Genomic DNA, 12,026 nt, shown 5'->3' with positions numbered 1-12,026 from the left:
GCAGTTGTATTTGCTTGTGATAAGTCCAGACCTTATATTGTTGATTCTAAAGTAACTATTCACACTGATCATGCTGCTATTAAATATCTTATGGAAAAGAAAGATGCTAAACCTAGACTTATTAGATGGGTTCTCCTGCTACAAGAATTTGATTTGCATATTATTGATAGAAAGGGAGCTGAGAACCCCGTTGCAGACAACTTGTCTAGGTTAGAAAATGTTCTTGATGACCCACTACCTATTGATGATAGCTTTCCTGATGAACAATTAAATGTCATAAATGCTTCTCATACTGCTCCATGGTATGCTGGTTATGCTAATTATAATGTTGCTAAATTTATACCACCTAGTTTCACATACCAGCAAAAGAAAAAGTTCTTCTATGATTTGAGACATTACTTTTGGGATGACCCACATCTTTATAAAGAAGGAGTAGATGGTATTATTAGACGTTGTGTACCTGAGCATGAATAGGAACAGATCCTACGCAAGTGTCACTCCAAGGCTTATGGAGGACACCATGCTGGAGATAGAACTGCACACAAGGTACTGCAATCCAGTTTTTATTGGCCTACTCTCTTCAAGGATGCCCGTAAGTTTGTCTTGTCTTGTGATGAATGCCAAAGAATTGGTAATATTAGTAGACGTCAAGAAATGCCTATGAATTATTCACTTGTTATTGAACCATTTGATGTTTGGGGCTTTGATTATATGGGACATTTTCCTTCCTCTAACGGGTATACACATATTTTAGTCGTTGTTGATTACGTTACTAAGTGGGTAGAAGCTATTCCAACTAGTAGTGCTGATCATAACACCTCTATTAAGATGCTTAAAGAAGTTATTTTCCCGAGGTTTGGAGTCCCTAGATATTTAATGACTGATGGCGGTTCACACTTTATTCATGGTGCCTTTCGTAAAATGCTTGCTAAGTATGATGTTAATCATAGAATTGCATCTCCTTATCACCCACAATCTAGTGGTCAAGTAGTATTAAGTAACAGAGAGCTCAAATTAATTTCGCAAAAGACTGTTAATAGATCTAGAAAGAATTGGTCCAAGAAACTTGATGATGCATTATGGGCCTATAGAACTGCATATAAAATCCTATGGGTATGTCTCCGTATAAAATGGTTTATGGTAAAGCATGTCACTTACCTCTTGAATTAGAACATAAGGCATATTGGGCTTTTAGAGAGCTCAACTATGACTTCAAACTTGCTGGTGAGAAGAGGCTTTTTGACACTAGCTCACTTGATGAATGGAGAACCCAGGCTTATGAAAATGCCAAGCTGTTTAAAGAGAAAGTTAAAAGATGGCATGATAAAAGGATACAAAAGCGTGAGTTCAATGTAGGTGATTATGTATTGCTATACAACTCTCGTTTAAGATTTTTCGCAGGCAAACTTCTCTCTAAATGGGAAGGTCCTTACATTATCGAGGAGGTCTATCGTTCCGGTTCCATAAAAATCAACAACTTCGAAGGCACAAATCCGAAGGTGGTGAACGGTCAAAGAATTAAACATTATATCTCAGGTAATCCCATAAATGTTGAAACTAATTTTATTGAGACCGTAACCCCGGAGGAATTCATAAGGGATGCTTTCCGAAATGTTTCAGACTCCGAAAAGGAATAGGTACGTGGTACGGTAAGTAAACTGACTCCAAAACAGTTCTAAAGGCAATATTTCTCCATTTTGGAATATTTAAGAAAATAGGAAAATAAGAAGCAGACCGAAAAGGACAAGGGGCTTCCACGAGGGTGGGAGGCGTGCCCTACCCCCCTGGGCGCGCCCCCTGCCTCGTGGGCACCTCGTGTGCTCTCCGAACTCCGTTTTCTTGCACGATACTTCTTTTGGTCGGTAAAAAATCACTATATAATCTCCCAAAGGTTTTGACCACCGTATCACGCAAAAATCTCTTGTCTTTATTTCGAGTTGTTTCTGCCGCAGATTAGAGCAAGATGTCTTCCCAAGAGTCAGTCGGGGAGAGTCGGATGTCTCATCCGACACCAGGTCTAGGGGCAAATAGTGATGCCTATCACTTTGGGCCCTCAACGGAGGAAGAGATGGAAGCTGACTTGAAAAGGATAGATGCCATGGAGGAGGATCAAGAAGTTACTTCTCGTTTCCGGGCAGGATTCACGATGGAACCACAGAGCTCAGCTATTACAAACTCGGTCATCCCTTCCAATGTTAAATTTCTTTCTTATGAAAATATGAAAAGGAGTGTTACTTGTTCTCCCGCAGCTATGCAACATCCTTGGGTGAAAGGAGCTTTAGCCATCACTGGCAAGCTCCGTAAGGAAATAATGAACCTCAAGCAGCAAGTCAATAAGCTCGAGGAAGAGAATCGTATCCTGAGGGGCATCATCGCCAAGAATATCACATCACCACCCCCGAAGAAGGAGACATGATCACACGGGTATGGGCACTCCCCTTGGCAACTGCCAAGCTTGGGGGAGTGCCCCGGTATCTTATCACCATCACTTTTATCTTTACCATTTTCTTAGTTCGATCCTTTTGATAATATCTTGATCTAGTAGAATAAAGTTTTAGTTTGATCTAGTTGTGAGTTTTGCTTTATGATCCTTCTATGTAATCGAGTCCGTGAGCTATATATAATAAAGATTAGTGTTGAGTCAAGGGCTTGATTGTTTTGCTATGCTCTTGAGGGAATAAAATAAAAAGAGAAATAATAAAAAGAAACAAAGAGATCATATGGATCTTATGGAGAGTAATGACTTCACATATAAGAGTATGATGAATAAAAGTTGTTGAGAGTTGACAAACATAGTTTTGGTCATCGTTGCAATTAATAAGAAGTAATAAAGAAAGAGAGGTTCACATATAAATATACTATCTTAGACATCTTTTATGATTGTGAGCACTCATTAAAGTATGACATGCTAAGAGTTGACGTTGGACAAGGAAGACAACGTAATGGGTTATGTTTTCTTACATTTGAGATAAATTATATTGTCATGGATCATCCAACATGTTGAGCTTGCCTTTCCCTCTAATGCTAGCCAATTTCTTTGCACCAAGTAGAGATACTACTTATGCTTCCAAATATCCCTAAACCCAGTTTTTCCATGAGAGTCCACCATATCTACCTATGGATTGAGTAAGATCCTTCAAGTAAGTTGTCATCGGTGCAAGCAATAAAAATTGCTCTCTAAATATGTATGACTTATTAGTGTGGGAGAAAATAATCTTTATACGATCTCGTGATGTGGAAGAAATAAAAGCGACGGACTGCATAATAAAGGTCCATATCACAAGTGGCAATATAAAGTGACATTCTTTCACATTAAGATTTTGTGCATCCAACCATAAAAGCGCATGACAACCTCTACTTCCCTCTGCGAAGGGCCTATCTTTTACTTTTATCTTCTACCTTATATAAGAGTCATGGTGATCTTCACCTTCCCTTTTTATATTTTATCCTTTGGCAAGCACAATGTGTTGGAAAGATCCTGATATATATATAGCTAATTGGATGTGAGTCTTCATGAACTATTATTGTTGACATTACCCTTGAGGTAAAACGTTGGGAGGCAAACCATAAGCCCCTATCTTTCTCTGTGCCTGATTAAAACTTCATACCCATAAATATTGCGTGGGTGTTAGCAATTGTGAAAGACTAAAAGATGGTTGAGTATGTGGACTTGCTGAAAAGCACTTATATTGACTCTTTCCTATGTTATGATAAATTGCAATTGCCTCAATGACAGATATTAGAGTTTGTTGGTTCTCAATGAAGTTTACGATTCATACTTGAAATTGTGATTGAATTGTTACTTTAGCATAAGAGATCATATGACAATACATATATATGTTGTTGTTCTAAGAATGATCATGATGCCCTCATGTCCGTATTTTATTTTTATTGACACCTCTATCTCCAAACTTGTGGACATATTTTTCGATTTCGGCTTTCGCTTGAGGACAAGCGAGGTCTAAGCTTGGGAGAGTTGATACGTCCATTTTGCATCACGCTTTTATATCGATATTGATTTCACTATGGGTTGTTATTACACATTATGTCACAATACTTATGCCCATTCTCTCTTATTTTACAAGGTTTACATGAAGAGGGAGAATGCCGGCAGCTGGGATTCTGGGTTGGAAAAGGAGCAAATATTAGAGACCTGTTCTGCACAGCTCCAAAAGTCCTGAAACTTCACGGAAGCTATTTCCAGAATATATAAAAAATACTGAGCGTAAGAAGTTCCAGAGGGGGGCCACAACCTGGCCACGAGGGTGGGGGCTTGCCCTACCCCCCTGGGCGCGCCCCCTGCCTCGTGGGGCCCCTGGTGGCCCTCCGATGCCCATCTTCTGCTATATGGAGTCTTTCGTCGAGAAAAAAATCATAAGCAAGCTTTCGGGATGAGACTCCACCGCCACGAGGCGGAACCTTGGCGGAAACAATCTAGGGCTCTGACGGAGTTGTTCTGCCGGGGAAACTTCCCTCCGGGAGGGGGAAATCATCACTATCGTCATCACCAACGATCCTCTCATCGGGAGGGGGTAAATCTCCATCAACATCTTCACCAGCACCATCTCATCTCAAACCCTAGTTCATCTCTTGTATCCAATCTTTGTATCGAAACCTCATATTGGTACCTGTGGGATGCTAGTAGTGTTGATTACTCCTTATAGTTGATGCTAGTTGGTTTACTTGGTGGAAGATCATATGTTCAGATCCATTATGCATATTAATACCCCTCTGATTATGAACATGAATATGCTTTGTGAGTAGTTATGTTTGTTCCTGAGGACATGGGAGAAGTCTTGCTATTAGTAGTCATGTGAATTTGGTATTCGTTCGATATTTTGATGAGATGTATGTTGTCATCCCTCTAGTGGTGTCATGTGAACGTCGACTACATGACACTTCACCATTGTTTGGGCCTAGAGGGAGGCATTGGGAAGTAATAAGTAGATGATGGGTTGTTAGAGTGACAGAAGCTTAAACCCTAGTTTATGTGTTGCTTCGTAAGGGGCTGATTTGGATCCCTATGTTTCATGCTATCGTTAGGTTTACCTTAATACTTCTTTTGTAGTTGCGGATGCTTGCAATAGGAGTTAATCATAAGTGGGATGCTTGTCCAAGTAAGGACAGTACCCAAGCACCAGTCCACCCACATATCAAATTATCAAAGTACCGAACGCAAATCATATGATCGTGATGAAAACTAGCTTGACGATAATTCCCATGTGTCCTCGGGAGCGCTTTCCTTCATATAAGAGTTTGTCCAGGCTTGTCCTTTGCTACAAAAAGGATTGTGCCATCTTGCTTCACCTTATTTACTTTTATTACTTGCTACTCGTTACCAATTACCTTATCACAAAACTATCTGTTACCGATAATTTCAGTGCTTGCAGAGAATACCTTGCTGAAAACCGCTTATCATTTCCTTCTGCTCCTCGTTGGGTTCGACACTCTTACTTATCGAAAGGACTATGATAGATCCCCTATACTTGTGGGTCATCACTAGGGCTAGAGAGAGTGAAATTATTGAAATTGATAATATTGATGAAAGTGATGATGAAGATTCTCCCCCTAGATATGAATTGCCTATTGTTCCTGAGGGTTATGTTATGGATGAAGAAACTGCTAGAGACTTTCTTGCCTGCAATGATAGAAGTGATCTTAAGAAATTATTTGTTAAGCTTAAACAAAAAAATTTGAATGCTAGAATGAAATATGATCCTGCTTATGCTACTTCACCTATCTTTGTTACTGATAAGGATTATGAATTCTTTGTCGACCCTGAGAAAATTACTTTAGTTGAATCTGATCCTTTCTATGACTATGAATCTGAAACTGTTGTGACACATCTTACTAAATTAAATGATATAGCTACCCTGTTCACTAATGATGAGAAAACTTGCTACTATTATATCCTTAAATTATTTCCGTTCTCATTAAAGGGTGATGCTAAGATATGGTTTAATTCTCTTGATCTTGGTTGTGTGCATAGTCCCCAGGATATGATTTATTACTTCTGTGCTAAATATTTCCCTGCTCATAAGAAACAAGCTGCTTTAAGGGAAATATATAATTTTGTGCAAATTGAAGAAGAGAGTCTCCCACAAGCTTGGGGGAGGCTTCTCAAATTACTTAATGCTTTGCCTGATCATCCTCTCAAGAAAAATGAAATACTTGATATCTTTTATAATGGACTAACCGATGCTTCCAGAGACCACCTGGATAGTTGTGTTGGTTGTGTTTTCAGGGAAAGAGCTGTTGATGAAGTTGAAATTATATTGAATAATATGTTGACTAATGAAAATAATTGGACACTTCCTGATCCAATCCCTGATCCAATTCCTGAACCAACTCCTGAGCCAACTCCGAAGAAAAGGGGTATTCTATTTCTCAGTCGTGAAGATATGCAAGAGGCAAACAAATCTATGAAAGAAAAAGGTATTAAAGCTAAAGATGTTACGAATTTACCTCCTATTGAAGAAATAAATGGTCTTAATTTGCCGCTTGTTGAAGAAACACATGGTCTTGATAACCCGACACAGGTAGTAAAGGTAACTTCTCTATATAGTTATGATAAAGCTGAAATCCCTCCTACTAAGTTTGCTAGCCAATGCTTAGATGAGTTTGATAACTTTATGGTTAAGCAAGAAGATTTTAATGCTTATGTTGGTAGATAATTGAAACATAATGCTTATATGATTGAACACTTGAGTGATTCTATGACTAATGTTAAAGGTGAACTAAAACTTATTAGTAAACATCCTTCTATGGTTACCACTCAAGTAGAACAAGTACTTAAAGCTCAGAATGATCTGCTCAATGAATTAAATAGTAAGAAAAATGATAATGTTGTTAGAGTGGCTACTAGAACTGGTAAAATGACTCAGGAACCTTTGTATCCTGAAGGCCACCCTAAGAGAATTGAGCAGGATTCCCAGAGAAATAATGTAGTCCTTCTAAGAGGAAGAAAAAGAAAAATGATAGGACTTTGCATGCTTCTAGTGAACCTGTTATTGACACACCTGAGAATCCCAATGATATCTCTATTTCTGATGTTGAAACACAATCTGGTAATGAACATAAACCTAGTGATAATGTTAATGATGATGTTCATGTTGATGCTCAACTTAGTAATGATAATGATGTAGAGAATGAACCTGTTGTTGATCTTGATAACCCATAATCAAATAATCAACATTATGATAAGAGAGACTTTGTTGCTAGGAAGCACAGTAAGGAAAGAGAACCATGGGTTCAAAAACCCATGCCTTTTCCTCCTAAACCATCCAAGAAAAAGGATGATGAGGATTTTGAGCACTTTGCTGAAATGATTAGACCTATCTTTTTGCGTACGCGTTTGACTGATATGCTTAAAATGAATCCTTATGCTAAGTACATGAAAGATATTGTTACTAATAAAAGAAAGATACCGGAAGCTGAAATTTCCACCATGCTTGCTAATTATACTTTTAAGGGTGGAATACCAAAGAAACTTGGAGATCCAGGAGTACCAACTATACCATGATCCATTAAAAGAAACTATGTTAAAACTGCTTTATGTGACATTCGAGCCGGTGTTAGTGTTATGCCTCTCTCTTTATATCGTAGACTTGATTTGAATAAGTTGACACCTACTGAAATATCTTTGCAAATGGCTGATAAATCAACTGCTATACCTGTCAGTATTTGTGAGGATGTGCCTGTTGTGGTTGCAAACGTTACTATTTTAACGGACTTTGTTATTCTTGATATTCCCGAGGACGATAGTATGTCTATTATTCTTGGAAGACCCTTTTTGAATACTGCAGGGGCTGTTATTGATTGCACCAAAGGCAATGTCACTTTTCATGTTAATGGTAATGAGCATACGGTACACTTTCCGAGGAAACAACCTCAAGTCCACAGTATCAATTCTATTGGAAAAATTTCAACTATTACCATTGGAGGTTTTGAATTTCCTCTTCCTACTGTCAAGAAGAAATATGATATTCTTATTGTTGGGGACATGCATATCCCCGATGAGGTTACCTAGTGTCATTCGAAAATTCTCCGGTTCCATGTTATTCGGAATGAGTTTGTTAACAAGACCTAATCAACCTTGTTAGTGGATTCCTTTTGATGAGCATGAGATGGATGAATTTAGAAAACACAACCCTCTGTACCCTCTTTTTACTTTCTGTTATTTTTATTAAATAAAGCAAAAATAGTATTTTTTCTGTCTGTTTACTGAATTATCAATGCAATAAAAATACCCCGAAAATAAAAGTTCTCCAAATGCCCTGAAAATTAAATATAATTTTTTCTAGAATATTTGAGAATATCTGGCACTGAGAACACAGCAGGGGGAGCAAGCACCTGGCCACGAGGGTCCAGGGCGCGCCCTACCCCCCTGGGCACGCCCCCTGCCTCGTGGGCCCATGGTGGCTCCCTCCACTTATTCCACCTACCACACACTCCTTCTTCCTCCCACAAACATCACTAGCCAGCTCAAACCCGAGTCCAAGCTCATCTTGCTGCCATTTTCGATCTCCATGCTCAAAGCTCCATTCACAAAACTGCTTTGGGGGATTGTTCTTTGGTATGTGACTCCCCCAATGGTCCAATTAGTTTTTGTTCTAATGTTCATTGCATAGTTTTGCTGCTTAGGTGACCCTGTTCTTGAGCTTGCATGTCAAATTTATGTGGTCAAAAGTAGTTTTGATGCATGATATTGTCTCTAGGCACTTGTAGGAGTAGTTGTTATCAATTTTGTTGAGTTTGGTTCACTTTTATTTTGAAGTTACTAAAAAATTCAGAAATTTTTCAGAGGAAGAAATATGTTTAGGAAAATGTACCAAGGTGTTCCGTCAAGGAAGCAAGGACCCAGGCTCGCAATACACGATGCCGACGATGAACCACCGAGGGAAGCTCAGGTGCGGGCTTGTGTATGGCCGTCAGGGGACTTTATGGATTGAGCAGGAATCAAGGAAGAATTTAACATGTATGTGTGTAATGCCGATGTTGAGAGCTTCGAGGCAGATAAGTGCCGCCAATACCACTATCTCACTGATTCATTTATGAGAAGGTTTGAATTTTCATCATCACGCAATTCTCAAACTCTCCTATTTGATCTTTATGAAAATTCTTATACTATGGACTTAGAGGATTTTAATATTGCTTGCAAACTTCCACAATGGGGTAGTCCTAGTGAACCTCACAAATCTGAATTTAGAGATTTTCTTGCTAGTATAATTATGGGGGAATCTAGAGACATAACACAAGCTACCATGGGGAGCATTCATTTTCATGCTATACATTATTTTGCTCTCTTCATAGGTAGGTGCATAAATGGTAAGGATGAAGCATGCCACATGTGTGTCCCTCATCTCAGTGTTCTCAGGAGTGCTGTATTAGGAGATAAATAGTATAATTTGGGAGCCATTGTTGCATGTAGGTTGCATAACAATAGATTTAATGGAGATTTATTTGGTGGAATTTATGCAACCCGTCTAGCTAATTTTCTTGATATGCCCATACGTGGGTATGATAATGAGTTGCCTCCTGTTTATTTAGATTGTGAGGCTATGGTTCGTCATCAGTTTGTTGAGATGAACAATCAGTTTCTCCAGTACCGACTAATCTTTGACAGACGACGCACCTATCATGTCGCTCTCCCTGCTCCTACTTTCTTTGACTTTCAGGCGAAAGGGAGATATGTTATAACCAGGGAAGAGGCGAACGAGTATGAGAGAAGGATTGAGACAGCTCGCCTCCACGCTGCAGCCCAAAATGCAATAGCCGCTGCATCTCAGTACGACCCCAGCTACAACTTTAGATATCCGCCAGGCCAGCCGTGGCCATAGACCAACTTAGGCCAAAAGCCTAAGCTTGGGGGAGTATGTATCTCTCACCGACATTACATTTATGTTCACACACTCATGCTAGTTGTCGGTGCTCAATACTTTTTCATTGTAATATCCATGCTAGTTTATTTCCCTTTTTATACTTTCTTCTTGTGTGTTTGATAAACCTTAAGAAAGGAAAAAAAAGAAAAAAAATTAGTTGTAGCTTTTAGTTAGTTTACTTTTCATGTTGTAGTAGTAATAATTAAAAAGAAAACCCCAAAAGATTTCTCGTTCTTCTTTTACTTGGTGGGAGCTTTCCCGTGTAAATAGTTTTATTTCTTTCTTGTTCTTTGGGGTCGAGAGGAGAAGACCATAATGAAAATGTTGAGTGGCTCTTATATGCATTACTATTTATCTAACAAAGAGCCCATTACCTTGTCTTCTCTCTTGAATTGAATGCTTGCATATTCTAGCTTAGTCCAATGCACGTGCACTATTATTATTATCCACACTATTCGGTCGTGCAAGTGAAAGGCAATAATGATGATTATATGATGAACTTATTGAGATGAGAAAAGTTGGTATGAACTCGAACTCTCTTGTTTTTGTAAATATGATTAGTTCATCGTTCCTGATTCAGCCTATTATGAATAAACATGTTTGCAATGACAATTAGAGATTATAGTTGCTTATGCCATGCTTAATTAGCTAGGAGCTTATAATGGTTTACCTTGCATGCCAACATGCTATTAAAATGGTTGTGATGTGGTATGATAGGGTGGTATCCTCTTTTGAATGATTCGAGTGGCTTGACTTGGCACATGTTCACGCATGTAGTTGAAACAAAATCAACATAGCCTCTACGATATTTATGTTCATGGTGCATTATATCCTACTCATTCTTGCATTCGGTGTTGATTAATTTTAATGCATGTTCATGACTATTGTCGCTCTCTAGCTGGTCGATTCCCAGTCTTTTTCTAGCCTTCACTTGTACTAAGCAGGAATTCCGCTTGTGCATCCAATCCCATAAAACCAAAAGTTATTCCATATGAGTCCACCGTACCTACCTATATACGGTATCTACCTGTCATTCCAAGTAAATTTGTATGTGCCAAACTCTAAACCTTCAAATAAACATTCTGTTTTGTATGCTTGAATAGCTCATGTATCAACTAGGGTTGTATGTATCTTCCATGCAAGGAGGGTTATTCTCAAGAGGAGTGGACTCCGCTCCTCACTCACGAGAAAGTGGCTGGTCACCGGGATGCCCAGTCCCATGCTTTATGCAAATCAAATCAAAATAATTGCAAACAAAACTCCCTCGGGACTGTTGTTAGTTGGAGGCACTCGTTGTTTCAAGCAAACCATGGATTGATGCTTATTGGTGGAGGGTGAGTATAAACCTTACCATTCTGTTTGGGAACCGCCTATAATGTGTATAGCATGGAAGATATCGCCATCTCTCTGTTGTTATGTTGACAATGAAAGTATACTGCTCAAAATATTATTCATATCTATTTCAAAACCGAGCTCTGGCACCTCTACAAATCACTGCTTCCCTCTGCGAAGGGCCTATCCATTTACTTTTATGTTGAGTCATCATCCTCTTATTAAAAAGCACCATTTGGAGAGCACCACTGTCATTTGAATCCATTACTATTAGTTTATATTGAGTATGACTTGACTGGATCTCTTTTAACATGAATTACAATGTCTAGTCAGTCCTTGATCTTTAAAGGTGCTCTGCATTTATGTTTTGCGGTCTCAGAAAGGGCTAGCGAGATACCATCTTGTCACATCATATCATGATTGTTTTGAGAAAGTGTTGTCATCCGAGATTTATTATTATTGCTCGCTAGTTGATTATGCCATTGATATGAGTAAACATGAGACCTAAATGTTATTGTGAATATGGTTAGTTCATAATCTTTGCTGAAAACTTGAATGCTGGCTTTACATATTTACAACAACAAGAGCAAACAGAGTTTGTAAAAGTTTTCTTTATCACTTCCAGTCTATCAACTAAATTGCTTGAGGACAAGCAAAGGTTTAAGCTTGGGGGAGTTGATACGTCTCCGTCGTATCTACTTTTCCAAACACTTTTGCCCCTTTTTTGGACTCTAACTTGCATGATTTGAATGGAACTAACCCGGACTGACGTTGTTTTCAGCAGAATTGCCATGGTGTTATTTTTGTGCAGAA

This window comes from Triticum urartu, chromosome 3A (assembly GCF_056163025.1).
Source record: "Triticum urartu cultivar PI428250 chromosome 3A, HENAU_Tu73, whole genome shotgun sequence".
Classification (NCBI taxonomy): domain Eukaryota; kingdom Viridiplantae; phylum Streptophyta; class Magnoliopsida; order Poales; family Poaceae; genus Triticum; species Triticum urartu.
This window is presented reverse-complemented; position numbering follows the sequence as displayed.